This window comes from Caretta caretta, chromosome 14 (genome assembly GCF_965140235.1).
Source record: "Caretta caretta isolate rCarCar2 chromosome 14, rCarCar1.hap1, whole genome shotgun sequence".
NCBI lineage: Eukaryota > Metazoa > Chordata > Testudines > Cheloniidae > Caretta > Caretta caretta.
The window spans coordinates 28760688-28781301 of NC_134219.1; the positions used below are offsets into that span (position 1 = coordinate 28760688).

Genomic DNA, 20614 nt, shown 5'->3' on the forward strand with positions numbered 1-20614 from the left:
CAGCTTCCAGACTTCTCCCCTTTAATTGGTTCCTTACCCGCCTTACAATTCTTATACTGATCCCCATCTTCTCTAATTTAGCTAAGAATTTCCCACGTGATACCGTATCAAATGCTTTACTGAAGTCCAAGTATATTAGATCTGCTGCATTTCCCTTCTCTAAACAACCAGTTCTCAGTTCAAAGAAAGAGCTCAGGTTAGTCTGGCCCCATCTACCTTTGGTTACATCCCCTTTTCCATTTACCTCTGTTGGAGACCCCAGGGCATGGCCACTAGTTAAGTTGAGGGGATGGAAGGCCATAAGGGTCGAGGAGGTCTCCCTGCTAAAGGTCTAAGGGCTTCTTCTCAACCCCCCTTAATAGAATTCAGGCCTGGCTGGTTTGAGTAAGCTCTTTTGCTCTTAAAAAAATGTTGCAGCCGCAGACAATGCCCCATAGTGTAAGGTTTGCAGACGCCAAGTTAAAGATAATAGGAGAGAGAGCTACAAGGCCAGACAGGATGTGCTGGTTCTTTAAGTTGCTAGGAATGCTTGTTAGAGGTTGCATGAAATAAACATTGTTCTAACCCATATAAGAAAGGCAGAGTATTTGTGCAAAGTTTTGATTGGCTGATGTGTCGTGCAGTAGCACTAAGGAATATAAAAGTGTGTGTAATGACCTGCTCTGATGTGCAGGATTTGAGATTCTATTCTCCCTGTACCTTGTTTGCAGCTGCAAATAAACTTTTCTGCTTCTCCACCCCGTTTTGATTATTGAGTGACGCACACCGGGTAACGAACCCCCCCTGCTGTTGTTCGCCTCTGGCACTGGGTGCCGGCAACAGCTTTTGGAGTCCCAACGTGGGGTGACGAGGCTGCAATTTAGCCTTGCCCAGATCCCTTCTGGAGGTCGAGGATTGCAGCGACAACCGACGCCCAGCGCACACCGGTGAGTTCATTGGGGGCCTCAGAGGAGACGCAGTTTGATCGACCCCGGAGGGCACGACGGTGCAACACACTCACATAGTGGAGAAGCAGCTGTGGGAGACAGTGAGGAACCAGTTCCTTGGATATAGGGGAGGAGCAGCTGCGGGCGACGTTGGGGAACCGGTCCCTTGGATAAGGTAGGAACCTTTTGAAATCCGGATTATATGCTCTGTTGGAACCTGGGGACGCCCACAGTTACCCTGTAGGTATGGGACAGGAACAGAGCACGGGAGGTACGGTATGATGCACGCCCCTAGAGTGTATTTTAGTAAATTGGAAGATATTTGGATCAGATCCAATGACTAAGGGTAAATTGAAGCGATTTTGTACGGTTGACTGGCCTCAGTACCAATTAGAGGACCAAGAACAGTGGCCTCCCGGAGGATCACTAAATCATAATACAATCCTCCAGTTACTCCTGTTCTGTCAGCGAATGGCGAAGTAGAATAAGCATTCGTATGCTTACTTGTTTATAACCTTATAGTCTTGTACTGATATTTTACAATGCTGTAATTTAACCCCGATTGGCCCTGTAGCAATTAATGTCAGTCCCCGGATCCCCACCCCAAATGTAATGGCAGATCCGGTGTCTCCTTCGACCCCTACACCAACACAGAGAGAGGCTCCTTCGGCCCCTACACCCACACAGAGCGAGGCTCAAAGTAAGATTCCTAGTGAAGCTCATAGTGAGGTTCAGGCTCCATCTGCTGGATTATACCCGTTACTTACCAAGACTAAAATCGCCCCTAATGCAATAGAAAGGACAAGCTCTTACCATGCAGGTCTATACTCATGCACCTTTTAATCCTATGGACCTGGCCGCTTTCAAAGCACAGGCTGGAGAATTTTCTATCAACCCAAGCAAGTTGGTATCGGTCTTTGAGGGATGTCTTAGCAGCTACAAGCCAGGCTGGGATGATTGTAATGTCCTTCTGCAAACATTATTGACTGAGGTTAAACAAGAACAGGTCATAGCTAAAGCAAGGAAAAAAGCGAAAAGGCGATATGATCAAGACCGTAACAATGTCCCGATCCCAGATAATCAAGTTCCTATAAAAAATCCTAGGTGGGACCCAAATGACAATCAGGCTATGACCCACCTCACCTCCGATAAGGAGCTGCTACTGTATAGACTCCGTCACGCAGCTGTCAGACAGAATAATTAAACTAAACCATAGAAGGTAGTGCAGGATCCAAAGGAAAGCCCTGGAGCTTTTTTGCAGCACATTCAAAACACAATCCAACAGTATACCAATGCAGATCCTCATAATCCACAAACTGAAGCAATTATTAAAAAAGTATTTACAAGCAGGGCAGCCCCAACATTAAGAGAAAGCTACAGAAAAAGGAGGATTTGATAAGTATGACCATGGCACAGATTTTAGAAGCAGCAAATCAAGTGCATAGTTTAAAAAAAGTAAAAAAAAAAAAAAAAAAAGCAAGTAAAATTAATGGTAGCGGCAATGCAGGCAGGCAAGAAGGAAAGTAAACAAAAAAAAGGGGGCCGTGGACACGGACGTCCAGGCCCATGAAAAAGACGACTGGGGCACAATCAGTGTGCCCTGTGTCGGCAAGAGGGACACTAAAAAAATAAGTGCCCAAACAAAAAGAAAAGGGGAAGTACCTCTATGATGGCGATAAAAAAACAAAAATAAGGGTGTCAGGGGAAACAGATCATCCTACCCCCGGAACCCCGAGTAAAAATGCGGATGGGAAATGAAGAAATAGATTTTTTAGTGGACTCTGGAGCGGCGTGAACTGCTGTAAATCAACCGCTTCAGTTGCCAGTAGAAAACTCCCTCACTGTGACAGGAGCCACAGGCAAAGATTCCAAGTGCCTAGTGTATGCCCCAGCATAACGTGCTTTGGGAAACAAAACCATATCCCATAAGCTGGTATAGCTCCCTGAATGCCCAACACCGTTGCTGGGATGGGACCTGCTGTGTCGCCTAGGTGCCACCCTGCATTTTACTCCAGATGAAATAACCCTTACCTTACCCCCTGAAAATGCATAGATTATGACCCTTGCAGTTGAACACTCGGCTATGCAAGCCCCAAAATGGGACCAGTGGGAAGTCCAAGTGTATCCCCTTGTGTGGGCATCAGGGATCCCAGGAAAAGCTACTCACCAAACCCCCATTCATGTCCAGCTCATACCCGGGAAAGGCCCGGTGCGGGTAAAGCAATAGCCAATCAAGAAGGAAGCCAAAAAGGGGTTACAGGAAACCATAGATCGATTTCTAACGTACGGTATTCTCCGGGAATGTCAGTCAGCCTGGAACACTCCCATTTTACCCGTACAGAAACCTGATGGCACGTACCAGCTGCTACAAGACCTAAGGGCAGTTAATGAACGGGTTAAGACTCTGCACCCTCTTGTCCCTAACCCCTATACCCTATTGGCTTCTATAGGGGAACAGTATACCCATTTTCCAGTTCTTGATTTAAAAGATGCTTTTTTTGCCATCCCAGTTGACACCTCAGCACACGAGATTTTCTCCTTCGAATGGGAGGACCGGAACAGAGTTAAAAAGCAACTTTGCTGGACAGTGTTAGCCCAGGGGTTTAAAAATTCCCCCACCCTCTTTGGCCAGGCTCTGGCCAGGGACCTAGAGGAGTGGGATAATAAAGAAGCCCTCCTTTTGCAATACATAGATGATCTGTTAATTGCCACTGTAGGCTTAACTCCCTGCCTTAAAGCCACCGTGAGTCTCCTGAATTTTGTGGGACTCCAAGGATATCGGGTAGCACGAAGTAAGGCTCAGATTGCTCTCCCGCAGGTACAGTACCTCGGGTTCTACTTACAGCAGGGGGAACGCCAGCTTTCAAATAAAAAAATAAAAGCCATATGCCAAGTTCCTATCCCGAGTAATCGCAAGAGGCTCAGAGCATTTCTGGGGATGGCAGGCTTCTGTAGAATATAAATCCCAGAGTCTGAACTATAGGCTAGACCCCAGTATGACTGTGTAAAAGGAGCCCTTTCATTGGACCCCAGAGGCTGACAGGGCATTTAAAATCCTAAAAAACAAGCTAATGGAAGCCCCGGCTCTAGGTCTGCCAGATCTCTCCAAGCCATTTCAGTTGTATGTACATGAACGAAAGGAGGTGGCCCTGGAAGTACTCACACAGCTGCTGGGAGCATGAAAACGTCCGGTGGCATATTTTTCGAAATAACTGGACCAAGTAGCCAAGGGCTGGCCAGCGTGCCTGCGGGCAGTGGCAGCCACTGCCCTGACCCTGGCAGAAGCAGAGAAACTGACACTAGGGGGAACAATACAGGTTTTTACACCACACATGGTACGTGCTTTACTGGATGTTAGGGCGGCCTCTGGCTCATACAAGCGTGTATGGCAAGATACCAAGCGAAGCTCTTAGAGAACCCTGAGGTCACGCTGCAGCCTTGTCCATCCCTTAACCCTGCCACCCTCTTACCAAAAACTGAGAAACAGAAACATGACTGTTTAAAAATCATAGATGCCCAATATTGTAGCCGCCCGGACTTGAAGGATGTGCCCCTCCCAAATGCAGATTATGAGTGGTACACTGATAGTAGCAGCATGGTAATAAATGAGCAAAAAACGGCGGGTTATGCTATTGTAACCCTCAGTGACACCGTGGAAGCTGAAAGTTTGCCCGCTGGGACCTCTGCCCAGTTGGCTGAGCTAGTGGCCCTGACCCGTGCACTCGAACTGTCCAAAAAAAACCAGGTCAATATTTTCACTGATTCCAAATATGCTTTTGGGGTGCTGCATGCTCCTGCTGGCCTGTGGAAGCAGAGGGGAATGCTGACAGCCCAAGGCTCCCCAGTCAAGTACGGGCCCCAAATCCTCCGGCTTCTAGAGGCAGTGCAACTCCCTTTGGAAGTGGCAGTGGGACACTATAAGGCCCATCAGAGGGAGGATCAAGATGTGACCAGGGGTAATGCCAGGGCAGATAAAGAGGCAAAGCATGCTGCCACCCTGATGTTCCCTCAGACTAAAAACACCTATATGCATGCCCTTATCCCATCAGTGGGGAAGCTCCCGACCCCTCAGTATTCTGGGGAGGAGAAACAGCTAGCTGACAAACTTGGTCTCCAGGAAAAGGAGGGATGGCTTCATTCCCCGGAAGGGAAAGTCCTCTTACCAAAGGGCCTAATTCTGCCAGTATTACAAAAGTTACATCAAACCACTCATGCTGGCAGGGAGGCACTTATCCAAGTAATAAAAAAGTACTTCATAACCTCCAGACTCAGAGCCCTAGCTGCCCAAGTACAAACAAAATGCCTAGTCTGTCAAAAGAATAACCCCCAATCAGGACACCCAGTACCACCAGCCGCCCTGGAACCCACTCCAGGCCCCGGACGGGTGTGGCAAATAGACTTTGCTAAGTTTCCCCGGACCCAAAAGTTCAAGTATCTCCTTGTCATAGTAAATGGATTCAGCAGATGGTCAGAAGCCTTTCCATGTCGCAATTGCACTGCCAGGACAGTGGCTCTCAAGTTTGTTAAAAAGATTATTCCTCCCTTTGGACTTCCCCAGTGAATAAAATCTGACAATAAAACACACTTCACGTCAAAAATCGTCCAAAGCATCTCAGACACCTTACAGATTCCCTGAAAACTCCATACACCCTGGAGACCGCAAGCCAGTGGGGTAGTGAAGTGGATCAATCAGACCCTTAAGCAACATCTCTCGAAAGTATGCCAGGAGGACTCCCTACGGTGGCCTGATGCCCTGCCCCTAGTTCTGCTCCGCAGCCGTGCTCTCCCGAAGGGTAAATTAAAGCTCAGTCCCTTTAAAATTATGTTTAAAAAAGCATGGCCTATAAATAGTACACCGCTTATGTCAAAAAAAAAGTAAAAATTAAAAAACAAGTTTCTCTCTCAGTATATGTGTTTCCTATCTGCTGTTCTTTTGTCTCTTCACAGGTATACTAAGGATTCCCAGCCTCTACCCTTGGACTCACCCATCCACTCCCTGCAGCCTGGTGATTCAGTGCTCGTACGTACCTGGAAAGACGAGCCCCTCCAGAAAAAGTGGAAGGGACCCTATACCGTCCTGCTGGTCTCCCACACGGCAGCAAAGGTCGAGGGACACAAGAATTAGATTCATTATACCCAGCTGAAAGACGTGTCAACCCCCCCCCCCCCCGCCCCCCGGCTAAAAGGTAGACCGTGCATTCAGCCCCCTCCAGTGAAGATCTTAGACTAAAATTACTATTTAAACAGCAGCCCACCAAAAAAGCAAAAAAATAAATAAAAAAGTATATTTTATTCCCCCTCTTAGCCATGTGCCTAACCGGTACTGCTGTTTCAAGCATTGTACCCGTAAATACCTGGCTGGCACTGGCCCAGAGTGCAGTGAACGCAACGTCGTTCTCAGAGAACCTTATTCTCAGAGACTAAGGCAGCAGCTCTGGCCTTTTCTTTAGTTAGTATCCCTGGGCTTGTGGTGCATAATTACCACGCAGTAGAGCACCTTGCCTGCACAGTGGCAAAGGCCATTAATTTAACCTCAGCCGTCCTGGCCCAACTCTCACATGAGTTCGGGGAAGTACGTCAGGGTGTGCTACAGAACAGGCTGGCTGTAGACTATTTACTTCTACGCCATGGTCACCTATGCCAGGAGTTTGCAAGCATGTGTTGCTTTAATATAGCAGATGCAGAGACATCCGTAAAAGCTGATTTTCAACGCCTAAAGCAGCTAGCAAAGAGCATTCATCAGCAAACCAGAGAAAATTAGCTCAGCTCTCTATTTTCTAGTTGAAGCCTTTCCCCGTAGCTAAATAAGTTCTTTAGCCTATTATTTAAGTTTTTTTTCCTGTATGAATCATGTTATATTTACTATGTTATATATAGTCCTGGTAAAAATGCTTATTTTGCATAGTTTTAAAAATCTTAATTTTATGCATAGCCCGCTAGTAAGTAAATAAAAATAAAAAACCTCAAGCAATAAAAATAAATATTCTCAAAAAAAAAATGTTAAAAACCCCAGGGCATGGCCACTAGTTAAATTAAAAAAATAAAAGGCCATAAAGGTCAAAAAAGTCTCCCTGCTAAAGCCCTAAGAGCTTCTTCTCAACCCCCCTTAATAAAATTCAGGCCTGGCTGGTTTGAGTAAGCTCTTTTGCTCTTAAAACAATGTTGCAGAAGCATATAATGCCTCATAGTGTACAGTTTGCTAGCGCCAAGTTAAAAATAATAAAAAAAACAGCTACAAGGCCAAACAAGATGTGCTGATTGGTTAAGTTGCTAAAAATGCTTGTTAAAAGTTGCAAAAAATAAACATTGTTGTAACCCACATAAAAAAAGCAAAATATTTGTGCTAAGTTTTAATTACCTAATGTGTAGTGCAGTCGCATTAAGGAATATAAAAGTGTGTGTAATGACCTGCTCTAATGTGCAAAATTTAAAATTCTATTCCCCCTGTACCTTGTTTGCAGCTGCAAATAAACTTTTCTGCTTCTCCACCCCCTTGTGATTATTAAGTGACGCACACCGGGTAACAAACCCCCCCTGCTGTTGTTCGCCTCTGGCACTGGGTGCCGGCAACACCTCCATGAATTTAATTCTCCTCCCCTCACAGTGTCTTCTACAGCGCCTTGCCTACTGCTGAGCTCACTGACAGAAAAACAAGAGGGAGCGAAAAGCTGGGATGTGGCCACTAGATGGGGACAAAGAGCTGCATCCGCTGGCCAAGAGCAGCTGGGGGAAGCCTGGGAGCAACAGGTATCAGAATAAGCAAGTCAATCTCAGACCGTGGCCTAGTTTCCAGACATCTCTGGGCCGATTCTTGGAGGACGCAGCTCCTGGCAAAGCCACCCCCCAGAGTCAGGCCCTCAATGGTTCTCCCAGCGCAGTGGGCCCTGGGTGCAGCAATGGTGCAGAGATCGGTGTGAAATAGGAACCCCTGCGAGATGCTGGCTCTCCCTGCGGTCCCTGACCCCTCCAGGGGCTCCAGTGCAGCTCCCCCATACGCAGGCAGAGCTCAGAGCACAGTCCGCAGCAGCCCCACCCCAGCGAGAGCTCCCAGTGAAGGCAGAGGCCTGGCAGAGAGAGGAGAGGGGCACAGGCAGGTCAGCGGAGAGCTGGAAGGTGGCTTCCACCCCAGCAGGGTTAACAGAGAAAGAAGAGCGGAGCTGGGAGAGCGCAAAACAGAGACACCCCCCAGCAAATCCCCCCCGTCCCCAGACACTGAGATCCCGGCCTGGGGGAGCCCTAGCAGAGGGGTTCACTCCCTGATACTTACTCATGACAGTTGCAGCAAGGGGTCCTTGTGGGGTGGGAGGAGGTGTCACCCCGCTCTGGCTGGCTGGCTTTGGAGAGATACAAGGGTGAAGAGCGCGGTGAGGAGTTGGTGCCCTGGGAAAGAGGTGGAACAAGAGTAGGGGCTAAGGGCCGAACAGGGGTGGAGCATCTACGGGGAAAAATAAGTCACTGCCCGTGGAGGGGAAGGCCGGGGGCTCTGTTCCACGAGGGCTGAGCGTGTCAGAGCAAAACTCCTGAGCAGCGTCATTGTGGCCTCCCCCTGAGTGTCCCTGATTCCCCAGGGTATACTGCGTTTCCCCAGCTCCTTCCCTTGCTAGGTGTAATTTCAGAAAATCACTCTCCTGTCCCTAACTCCCACAGCCGCTGTGTATGAGCCACTGCCAGGCCTCTCTAGATGGGCTAACATCTGGATCCTGCCCAAGCTGGTTCTATCCCACGTGGCCAATTGCAAGTGACCAAAAAAAAAAAATCACAAGTCAGAGCCCCCCGAAAAACAATTGTTTTTAAAGTCTCGTTGGTTTTAAGCCAACAAGTTTGGGTTCTGTTCTCCAGCTCCTGGTGTTGGAGCCTTTTGCGGGGGGGGGTCACCTTTTCAAGCTTTTCTCCCCATCCAGGAGAGCAAGATCATGAAAAACTTCTGCCAAGAATGGCCAACCCCGCCAAAACCTTCTACCGGCACCAGAAAACAGTTAGTCCCAAATTGGGGAAAAAACAAAACAAAAACCCCCACATCATCCAAACCATTTTTGGTTTTTGAATTTTCCAACAAAAAATTGAGTTTTTCCTGTTAAAATGACACTTTCCACAAAAAATTGTCTTTAATTGAACACCCAATTTTCCCTAGCACAAAATGTTGATGGAAACATTTCAGTGTATTAGTTAAGTTGCTGTGAAATCCCCACCTCCCCATACCTCCCTACCAGCCCCAGCCCCAGCACCTATGGGGCGTGCAGCTGTGCAGCCTGCCTGGCTGTAGGGCCCCTTCCCTGCCTCCCAAACAACAGCTGGAGCCAGGGAGCCATCGGGGATCCCCACAGGGACTGGCTGCACCTGCTGCTGCTCAGCTCAGCCCCACAGGGTCAGCATCAGCCTCTCCCCATCCCTTTCCTGGGCAGAGAAGCGGCAGTACCTGGAGCTCCGCTGCCCTGAAGATGCCCCACGGGCTGCGGTGCCTTGGCGCAGGGAGAAGCTGCTGGATGCGGCTGGGCTGGGGGTGAGCGCTGGGCTCGGGAACCTCTGGGACAGCCGGGCGGTCGGTTTGCGGGGCTGGTCCTGCTCCTGTGAACACAGCGCGCTTCTCTCCAAGGGGAGCTTGAACAGGGCCTCCAGCCCCAGCAGGAGGAAGTGTCTGCAACAGCCCCGGGGACCCAGCACAGAGACACCCCCGACCCCAGTGAGCTCCCCTGGGGCAGCAGCAGCCTGGCCTGAGGGGAGAGAGGGAGAGAGACACAGCAGGGGAGAGTAATGGGATAGTTCTGGTTTTGCACCGTGCAGCGAGGGAGAGCTCAGCTGAGCACCCAGGGCAGGCAGGGTGTTAGGGCAAGGGGCTGACAAAGGAGGAACTAGAGAGTGCCTGAATCCTGTACAATCCTCTAGTAAAGCTCAAATCTTGACCGCCTCAGGAAGCAAAGCATGGCTCGGAAAACTCTCCTCCCATTGCAAAGCCATTCCAGAGTTGTTAAATGAATCTCTAACCAGCTCTGTTGATCGTCTGCTGGAACTGCCCATGCACCGTTTACACCACCAGCTTACTGCGCTTTCGTAGAGTCAGGTGATGGTGGGCTGGCCTTAGCTTTTGGTGAAGTTGCCGCCGATCTCGCCCGTTCCTTTTGCGCCTCTGACATGCCGTGGGTCGGGGTGTTTCTGGGGCTCTTCCTTCCAGCCCGCCCCTCTGGGTTTTTGGAGGGCACTTCAGGTAAGAGATTCCATCTCCCTTCTGGACTGTTCAGTGGGGCTGGAGTCCTAAGCAGAAAAGGGGAGGGGGAGGTGTGTTGTCTGGGGGTTAGAGAAGGTAGAGCTGGGGCGGGGGGGGTGCATGGCGGGGGGGCAGCTGCAGGGCCCATGTGTTCCCAACACCTCCGCATGCCCCTTTCTTCAGGCCCTGTCCCGCCCAGGGGCGCTGGAACAATTTGTACAGTGAGGGGGCAGAGAGCCACTGAGCCAAACTGTAAACCCTGGATAGGATGGAAACCACTTCAAGCCGGTGGGGGGGGGGGCGGCCCCGCTAGGTCCAGCACTGGTGGTCCTGCCCATGTCGATTTTACAGAAAATATTTGGGGGTTTTTTTGTCCAGTTTTTTTATTTTTATTTATTTATTTGCAAATCCCCAGCTGCTGGCTGAGCAGGTGAAACTTAGAGACGCAAAGAATCGGGGTGGAGGGAAGAGCGCATGGAAAGAACATACAGAGGAGGGGGAGAGGGATTATTTTGTAAACTTTCTTTGAATGCAGTTTAGCCGCTGGAGACAGAGAGGATTGGCCAGCGCCTTGCATCCAGCCAGCCCCACTTGATCACAAGCAGAGAATCCCCTGGCAAGCCCCAGGTTAGGGAACTGGGGGTGCGGGGTGGGGCAGGGTTGAAGCGTGTGTCTTCTCGAGCAGGGGGAGTCGACCTTGGGTTTTAAGGTCTTGGGGCTGGGGGGAGCATGTCCTCACTGCAGAGTTAACTGGAGTTATGGACACTGCGGGTTATAATCTGCTTGCAGAGATGTGCTGTGTAAATGCATGAGATGAAATCAGATCTGGTGCCGGCGTGAGAGGTGTGCATGGCGTGACGGGGGGTGTGTGTGTGAGTATGAGAAGCAGCCCTTGTTAATTGCACGCTGCCCATTCATGGCAGGGAAACCCCAGCACTCACCTCTAGATCTTTCTGTGATCAACCTACAGGAAGGAGCAGGTGGATGGGACACCCCTTCATTCCCTGTCTCAGGATCTTCCCAGGCCTTCCTCACCTCTGACTCCGCTCTCCCGGTTGATTGTTAGGGCTGAGCTCTGGCTCTTTGTCCGGACAAGCCCCAGCAGAAAATGCACAAGCCCCATGCCTGTAGAACGAATTGTAAGAAGCTTGGGGTCACATTCTTTTAGATCAAAACCCCCTTTGTTCTGCCACAGCAAATATCTCAAACTTTTTGGTAGCAAGTTGTTCATTTAAAATCATTTTGTTTAAGAAGAGTCCTACCTCTCTTCGAGCCAGCATTGTTGATGTTCCTGGAGATGTTTTGCTCAGTCATGGAATGTCGGGGGTTTAAAAAACGCCATGGTTTGCTATGAAAAAGCTCTAAAAGTCTTGAGCAGGTTTTGCAAAATAATGCCCAGAGTTCGGCTCCTAAATCCAGGTATAAATGGGCAGCGCCCTGCAAATCTGCAGAGATCCGCTTCGTAGCCGTGGATCGTGTGCAGAAACAAATGTTGTACCCGCACAGGGCTCTATAAACGTGGCCTGATGCACAAGAGTGTGAGACCCTCTCGCTCTAACTGCAGCTGCTGAAGGCCTGGCACTTCAGTGTCCTTACAGGACCAAGAATGGACGGAAAGACATGAGAATGATTGCATTGCATGCTTCCCGTTGTGCTGCCCTGCAGCAGAATGGCATGAAGTGCAATGGGTGGGGAGTGGAGCGTTGTCAAGGGGAGAGGTACCTTCAGGCACAAGACCACTGATGTTCCCGGGGTACCCATGGCCTCTACCTCCACAGGGGGAAGAGCTAAAGAGCCTAACGATGCATTAATTAGAGGATTCCCTACAATTAGTTCCCTGTGACTTAGGCAAATATTCCTCATTCCCACCGTTGGCAACTCCCCTGATCTTTGTCATGCATCTCACGGTATTTGGTGTTTGATTTTCTAAAAGCCCCAGAGCCTGGAGTCCTGTGATAAGCACATCCATTTGTTTAAACCAAAATATGGGGTTTATGTAGGACGACTTGAAAAAAGTGACTTCCCCTGCTCCCTTCTCTTTCCCGACCCCCACCCTCCCCGGCTCAAAACTCAAAAGATGAAAAAGCAGACCCCACCACAAATTTATTATTTTTAAATATTTCATGATTTTTAAGGCAACCTGCTGAGATTTGAAGGCTGTGGGTTGGCAAAACTCTGCAAGATACAATAAAGTGGCATTCCAAGAGGACAGAGTTAAGGTTATATGGGGGAACCGGCACCTATAACTGAGCTCCTCCTGGTTAGCAGAGCTCTGTGGTTCGTTTTCCGCTGTAGTGCTAAGATTCTTTCCTAGTGTTACATGGGGAAGATCTCAGCTGAGCATTTCCTGGTTTTCTAACAGCTGAGTTTGGGGCAGTGACACCCCAGAAGGGTCTGGGGAGCAGAACTGCCTGTTGGTCAGCAAAAACAGGGTGGATTTGATTTTAAATCAAATTGATTTAAATCACTAGTCAGGACGACTCGATTTAATCATGGATTTCTACATAAAAGTGTATTCTTGTTGGTTGTTATAACCTTAATACATGTTCTTCACAACTCAGAGATAGATGTAGGTTTCATTTTTAGAAGGTACACACTATACATTTTTAAAGGGTGATTTATTCTGAAAACTTTTCAGATGAGTTTTACAGCTATCTCAGAAAATGAATGATTGTTTGGTTATTTCATTTACCCAAGGTTATTGAAGCAGATGGTTCCCCTCCCAATGACTTCATAAATATCTCCAATTCAACAGGTTAATCGTTAATATTTGGAGGATTTTCTTGCCAGGCTGTATATCATCTCTCCATATGTATTTATTTATTTATTTGAAAACATTTTTGCTGTTAACAAGCATGTTACCTCTGGAGACACAAATCCACAGTTTGAGAACTGCAAAACCAAGCATCTCTGATGGTATCTTCTAGACTGAGCACTGAATCCCATTGGGTAGATAGAAAGATTAACCTACACAATCTATACAGAAGCCTGTGGAACCCCATAAGATTGGGTCCTTAATCCATGAAGTATTGGAACTCATTTACAAAACTTTTCTGAAACATTACATGAATATATTGTCTCATACTATAGAATTAGAATTTATCATCCCTATTCCATGATGAGAGATCTTTGAGCTAGAATGTATCTTAATTAAAACTATCTTTAGATAGCTTTTTGAGGGGCAAAAACCATTTTATCAAAAAAATCCAATTTTTTTGATTTTTTTTTTAAATCATTGATTTTTATCCACCCTGTTTGCAAGTGAATAGCAAAGCTGGTCCCAGCAGGGAGCCAGAGTGTCCAAATTCTTAGCTGGTGGGAGAGCCTGTCTGTGAGCATCTGTAAAGCATCTCACTTCAACAGTGACTGGTTGAACGATTTATTGTAAGGGACGCCCTTTCTCAGACCCTTTCCCTTTATTGTCTCCCAACCCCTCACGTCAGTCCCTGACCCAGGATTGCCAAGCCAAACTCAAATACTACTTGTTTGAAATCTCACAGCTCGCCAAGATTACCTAATTGTCCAGGTGGCTGAGCCCGTTTTCCACAGGGTCAGTCTGAGTTCAAGTCAATGCCGCAGGGCATTTCAGGCTGCTGTCCTGTCTGGTCCAGCCCAGGGGACAATATCTGATGCTTCCAAGAAAAGCAAGAACCCGCTGTAACATACATGGCTAGTTTTACCATGCTGTAAATGCAGGTGGGGAATTAATTACTGACCTTGGTGGCGTTCAGACTATGTCCTGAAGCATGGGATTGGGCCAGAGGGACAGCTAGCGCTGGACACAGTGTGTAGGGTCTCGGAGTGGGAAGTTCCTTGGAGAATTCCACTGGGTGGGAGACTCAGCTGTGAAGGGAGGGGGCGGGCAGGAGCATCTCATTAACCCAAGATTGGAATAACTGAAGTATAGTTCCTTTTACATGGAGCCTCAGCTCTCTGGAACCTCTGCAAATGCTTTAACCACATGTTTAACTCCATCTGTAGGAGTAGCCTTGGATCGCAGTGGGAGGGCTCAGGTGCGTAAGTGTTTGCAGGGTGGGCGCTCAGGGCAGTCCCTGACACCAGGGCAAAGCGGATGTGACGTGCCACTGTCTGGATTTGGGAGCCTGCCTGCACACCAAATTCACTAGGCACTGGGTGCATGACTGCAAGGCGCTGGGCTGGGGAAAATCAGCCCCGGGTGGTTATTTTGAGTAGAAAACCAGAGCCACTTCTGGGGTCTTTCAGCTTCTAATGCCCTTTCTCTTCTGCAGCTGGATGTAAGCCTATGATAAAATCCTTCTCAATGCCAAGTCAGTGCCATAAATCACTGGACTAGGTGCAGGAATCAGTAGGTGACGTTCTCTGGCCTGGGTTATGCCAGGGCTCAGACTAAATTATTCTTCCCAAAACTTTTAAAAGCTGAGCCCCCTCCTCAAGGCAAAGAAACCAATCGTGCCCCTCACCCATCAGCAATGTGTTAGTGACCCCACCCCCCATTTTCCTGTATACATCTTCAGACCCCACCCTTCCCACCATGGCTAGCCCTTCCCCACGCTTCAGGAGACGCTGGAGGAGATGATCCTAACCGTCCCCTCTAACCTTAAGAACCTGAGGGACCCCATCTTGGAGCATCTTAAAAATCCCAGTTCCCAGACTCTGGAACAGGGGCTGCTTTGCCGGGCTCACCTTTCTCCCTCCGTCAGGTTGGCCGATGGGGATAATGAGCCTGGAGATCTCATTCCCGCTGCTCTGAGTGCTGCCCATGTGCACTCGACCCAACTCAGCTCTTACTGTACCCCAGGAACATCTTCATCTTCTGGGATCCTCATGGCAGCAGTGGGATGATTTAACGGAGTCCCTTAGTCATGGGGCCTTTCTCTCTCTTTTGTTTCAGAGCCAGCGTCCTGGAATCGTCTCATGGTGCGTGGAGTGGTGGGGGTGGTGGGGGTGCTGGTCTCACTATACCTATGTGGGTTTTGGAAAGGTAGAGGGAAAGTGTTTGCCTACTCGCAACTCGTCTTCAGGAAGCTGCTGACTCATCCCTCCCAGTAGCCTGGAAGTCCGCAGGATTCACAGGAATCTGAGCTCCCCGCAGTGTGTGACAGGGACGGGGACCAGGCCCAGGGAACCAGAAACAGGAATCGAGACCCAGCCCTGGAGAATGGGGAAGGAGACCTGTTTGCGAATTCGTATCCAGTCTGCTGAATTGTTCACATCCAGACCCTCCCCCCAGTTCTTAAAAAGGCAAAGCATTTCATTTAGACACTTTCCAAACAAACCATTTTGATTTTTCAGTTTGAAACTATTTTTTATTTAAAAATGTCCTTCACTTTTATTTTAAAAATTCAAAAAGTTATAACCCTTGAAATGTTCCTCGGTCTTTTTTTTTAAAAAAAAAAGCTTTTTGGTTCATCAAAAATTTGGAAAGATGTTAGTTTTGTTCAACCTGAAACTGATTTTTTTCCATCTCTTTTTTGGAATTGCCAGTGACCAAAAAATTCTGTTTGCCCAGCTCGAGGGGCGGGTGAGGATTTTGGCGGTTATATTGTGGGTCTCTAAGTCCCCTTGTTGCTCAAAGTTTTCTTACTGCAACAAATTAATTTGGGATGAGGGCAGGATGGGCAAAAGCTTCCTAAAAGTTGGGGGGGGGGGCTGCTGGCACAAAAACTGTGGCCCACCCCCTGTGCCACCCTTTCTCCTCGAGGTCCTGCCCCCTCAAACTGCCCTTTTCCCTGAGGCCCCCCCTCACACCACCTTTCTCCCTGAGCTCCCACTTCATGCCGCCCCTTGCCCCCAAAACACTGCCCTCCCCACTCCCTTCTCTCCCCCATCATCCAGTCGCTCACACTTATGGCCAGTAAAAAGTGGTGGGCCCTGGTCTCCCCTGTTCCGGCACCCCTGGATGAGAGTGGGAGAGGATGAAGAACTCCTTTCAAATATAACTCCCCCCCACCCTCAGAAAAGCACAATTTGCCAGCAACAGCAAAACATGCACCTAACCAACACGGGCCAGTCAAGCTGTGTTGTGTGTGACATTCCCATCCTGGGGCGGTTTATGTCTTGGAGAATGTGAACCCTGCAGGCCTGGATGTTTCTCTGCGTAATGTGACCTCAGTGCTCCTGATGAGAGCCATTGTTTGTAAATGTTTCAGTAGCAGACATATTTATCATTCATGTACAGACAGACATTTATTCACAATTAGAACTGGTCAAAAATAGTGAGGGTGGCGAGGGTCATGAAAATTGAAGAAGAAACCACTCCCCCCCATATTCTTCCAACTTATTTGGAAATGTTTTTAATGATCAAATTCTTGTTTCATTTTGGTGGGAAAAACTCCATGTTCTCTCTCAAGTGGGCAGAGAAATCCCAAATGTGTTTTTTAAAGAGGTAACTTTTTTCAAATGATCAATGTAATCCAAAGTGGCATTTTTAGTTCAAAGGTTGCATTGTCAGTGTAAAACCCTTTTGAACCAGCTCTGTTACTGTATAACAAGAGGAGTTTATTTTTCATGATGCATTGTTTGGGCCAGGTTCCAAGTGGCATTTCAGTTTTTGCACAGCTCTTCTCTTCTTGCATCTGCACCTCTCATAAGCTGTGGCCTTAATCTTGGGCCTGGAAACAGTTACGTGCATATTTAACTTTAATTACTGCTGTGAATAATTCCATTTCAATGGGACAACTCTGAGATCGGCTTTACACTACGGCCCTATATCGGTGTACCTATGTCATTTATTTAATTTTCTTTCTTTTATATGTGAAAGTTCTTGAGAGGTTAAAGCAGGTAAAATACATGAACAGGTTCGGACAGTCCGAGTTTGTCCGTGCAAAGTGACAGCAGAGATGTGGGATCTGCTAGTTTTCCGTAAGTCTCTCAGGGTTACCCAGGATAACTTTGGGGATCTCTGTCTTGCATCGGGAATGTTCCCTGAAAGTGTCCAAACAGCTCAGAGCTACAGAACCATTCCCTGGATCCATTCTTCTAGCTGTCTTCCCCAGAAAGCAGTCTGGCAAGTGTTCCTGTCAGCTCATTGCTAAGTTATCTGTCAAAACACTAGAGTTTTCAGGTGCCTAAGTAGCCCCTGGAATCATGGTGAAATTATCCTCCCCGCCACCACCAAAATTGGAAATGGTGCCCCGGAGTGCACGGTACCCTACCGTGCTTCCCCCATAGGAACTGCATGAACAGGCAACTCTGCAAGTTCTCTGCATGCCTCTGCAAGTGACCCCCATGCCTCTCCATTTCCTTGGCCACATGTACCCTGTCCCCATGCCGGCGGCGAATCCAGAAAAAGAGGGAAAAGCTCACCACTGCGACCACCTGAGGGCAGTGTTGGGTTGAGATCAGCTGGTCAAAGCAGGCAATAGGGACAGAATCTGAGACTTGAAGCTCCTCGAGCGACCTCTGACCTTTCTAGACCTGCCCTTCAATCAGACACAGCGATTGTAAAGTTGAATGTGATAGTAACTAGACCCATTTTAAACCCTTCACCACACAAGACAAAGCCCGTAGGATTCATCATGAACTATTTATTTCTCCTCCCCTGGCTCCATGCAGCCACCAGCCACCTTGAAGCTTTCTCTCGTCTCTCCCAGGCTGTGCTCACTTGATTGCAGGAGCTCAGTGGAGGGTCCAGCTTTGCTCTTTCGCTTCCATTCTTTACCTCTTTGGGTGGCTGCATTTGCAAGTGAGCAGCCTGATGGAAGCACTGAGTCCTCTGTCTCGGCAGGCAGGCCCAGCCACGAAAGCCAAAGGCTCCCTGAGAACAGGGGGAGGTTCGCCTGAACTCTCAGGAGTGGAGGCTTGGCCCATAGGTTAGGGTTACCATATTTGAACTTTCAAAAAAGAGGACACTCCGAGGGTGGGGGAGGAGTGGTAGCCCTGCCCCCTATCTACTCCCTCCCACTTCCTGCCCCCTGACTGCCCCCCACAGAACCGCCATCCCATCCAACCACCCCTGCTCCTTGTCCCCTGATCACCCCCTCCCAGGACCCTGCCCTCTATCTAAGTCTTCCTTCTCCCTGTCTCCAACTGCCCCCTCCTTAGACCCCTCCACACTAACTGCCCCCCTTGAACTCCACCCCCTACCTGTCCCCTGACTGTCCCGCCCCCTATCCGCCCCCCCGCCCCCTGACAGACCCCTGGCTCTCCCACACCCATCCAACCACTCCCTGTCCCCTGACTGCCCCCGCAGAATCCCCAACCCATCTAATCCCCCCTGCTCCCTGCCCCTGACTCCCCCCCGAACCTCCGCCCCGTCCAACCCCTCCCGCTCCCTGTCCCTTGACTCCCCCGACCCCTCTTCATATGCCCACCCCCTGACAGGCTCCTCCCAGAACCCCTCATCCATCCAACCCCTCCTGCTCCCTGTCTCCTGACTGTCCCTTGGGACCCCATGCCCCTTCTCCAGCCCCCCCGGCCCCCGTACCCTGCTGCTCAGAGCAGTGTGTCTGGGATGCGGAGCCAGACACAGTGCCGTGCTCCCCCGCAGAGCGCGCAGCTCCCCCCAGCCCCCAGAGTGCTGCATTGGGAGGGAAATCACGGCCCTTTGGAGAGTTTTACCAATTCCTCCCGGAGGGCAATTTAAAACCCAAAACGCCGGACATGTCCGGGAAATTCCGGACGCATGGTAACCCGACCACAGGGACTCCAGGATCTGCAGCTGCTACCGCCTGTATGGTGAATCCTCCGACTCATCACCAACCAGCTCTTCCCCATTCTGCAACCTGGCCCCATGGTCTGACCGTGCAGGAGAACAGAAACCCTTTGGGACAGCAGGAGAGTCTTCTCAATGCCGCACTCTTCGCATGGCTTCCCGCGGTCATCGTGAAACACGACTACCCTGCCCCCAGGAGTGTCTCAAGGAGCTGCCGGCGCAGTCACTGGGCACCCACTCGTAATGCTCTCGGGCAGTGGCATTGCAGAGAGAGCTGAGCAGACCATCCCTCTGTGACTTCCTGAATTGCTGCCAGGACGGATTCTCCTCTGCGCTAGGGAGAGTCCCCGAGGACAAGCAGCTGTGGTGGGGGAGGGGGCAAGACAAACACTCCCCATGAGCCCTTGACTAGCAGGCAAGCAGTACTCTGGGAGCCAAGGCATCGGTGTGTCTTGCTGGGAGAACAGAGCTGGAGAGCAGAAAAGGGCACTGGAGGAATTGTAGAAAAGTCAGTGTCACGGCCGGGTCATGGGCAGCCAGACCTAGTGGTCAGAGGCAGAGTTCACACTCACAAGACAGGAGTCGAGAGTCAGCTGGGTCAGGACACTGGAAGAGCAGAAGCAAAAGACCAAATTGTGTTCAGCATCTCAAGTCAGATGAGTCACCCCGAGTCAGGATGCCAGGAAATCAAGCCTGGGGAGTGGGAGCAGGAACAGCCAACACACGGTCCAGAGCCGGGGAGGAGCTCGGCTGTTCAGACAGCTTCTTGTTCCTGCTGCTGGTTTAAGGAGGTCCTGGGGGCCAATTAGCTGCTCTGGGACTCTGCCAATAGGAGCCTCAAACTGGGTCTGGACTTCGTCAGTCCTAGGTAAGCAGTTTTTCGTAGGCTTCCAGGTGGCATACTGGAGGGTGGCTGCTCCCAGGAACCCTGCAGACCCGGGTTAATGACCCAGGGGTCAGGACAGTGAGTGATCTCTCCCCGCTCAAACCTCCTGCACAAAACAGTCTCCAGGGTCCCGGGTGCATCCTCTGAGAAGAAAGAAACACAGTCATGAGGACAAATAGGCTATGGAACAGGAGCCCCCTCTTTGTTGCAACAGCCCCAAGTGCCCAGAAGAGTGGACGGTTCTTACCTCCAGGAGATGCCTGGGATCTTCCATCTAAGCCTCAATGGGACCCCTGTTGCTTGATCTGACAGGAGGAGATCATCTGTCCCCACTGCTCCCTGCACTGGGCTGGCTGCAGCACACATCTGTGTAAGAGGCTGGGCCAGAGAGATGTTACAATCAGGGTCCAGGCAGCCCAGAAGGAGAACAGAGGGTCTGAAACCAGAAGACGAAGCAATCAAATCAGCAGATTCGACAGAGAAGTTTTCTACCCTACAGGGACATCAAAGAAGGTCTGTTAGGAAAGCTGAGATGTTAGTCTGGAAACTGCTAAGGCAAAGATTGTGACTTGTTAAGATTCAGTTTTAGTCACTTCAAAGTGTGTTGTGTTTTGTTTCTCTCTTTGAAATGTGTCTCTTTCTCTTGCTTAGTATCACTTAAATCTCTTCTTTGTTACTATGCTTCCCAAACCACCTCAGTGTTGTGTGTTCGAGTGAAGTGAGATTCTCCAGCCTACCCAACAGGCTGAGCTGTGCCCTGTCTCTCTGAAGGTAGCGAATAATTTCTGAGCGGTGCTGGGCCCAGGGTCCAAGGGCAGTTCACCAGACATATCCTGTGAAGCCCAAAGAGACCAGAGGAGCAGGAGAGATTCTGGCCCCACTGACCCATGGGAACTTCCCACAGAAGAGCCTACACAGGGCTCTAGACACGGCCACTTTGGGTGTGTACCAGAGTTCACTCACCG

At 49.5% G+C, this 20614-nt stretch overlaps 1 long non-coding RNA gene across 1 annotated transcript; it reads left to right on the top strand.

The window, feature by feature from the left end:
- The first annotated feature begins 645 nt into the window (after positions 1-645).
- LOC125621854 (uncharacterized) lies at positions 646-7414 on the top strand. The gene is made up of 2 exons (XR_007352601.2): positions 646-1101; positions 5874-7414. It is a non-coding gene; the product is annotated as an uncharacterized LOC125621854 (long non-coding RNA).
- Positions 7415-20614: the final 13200 nt, after the last annotated feature.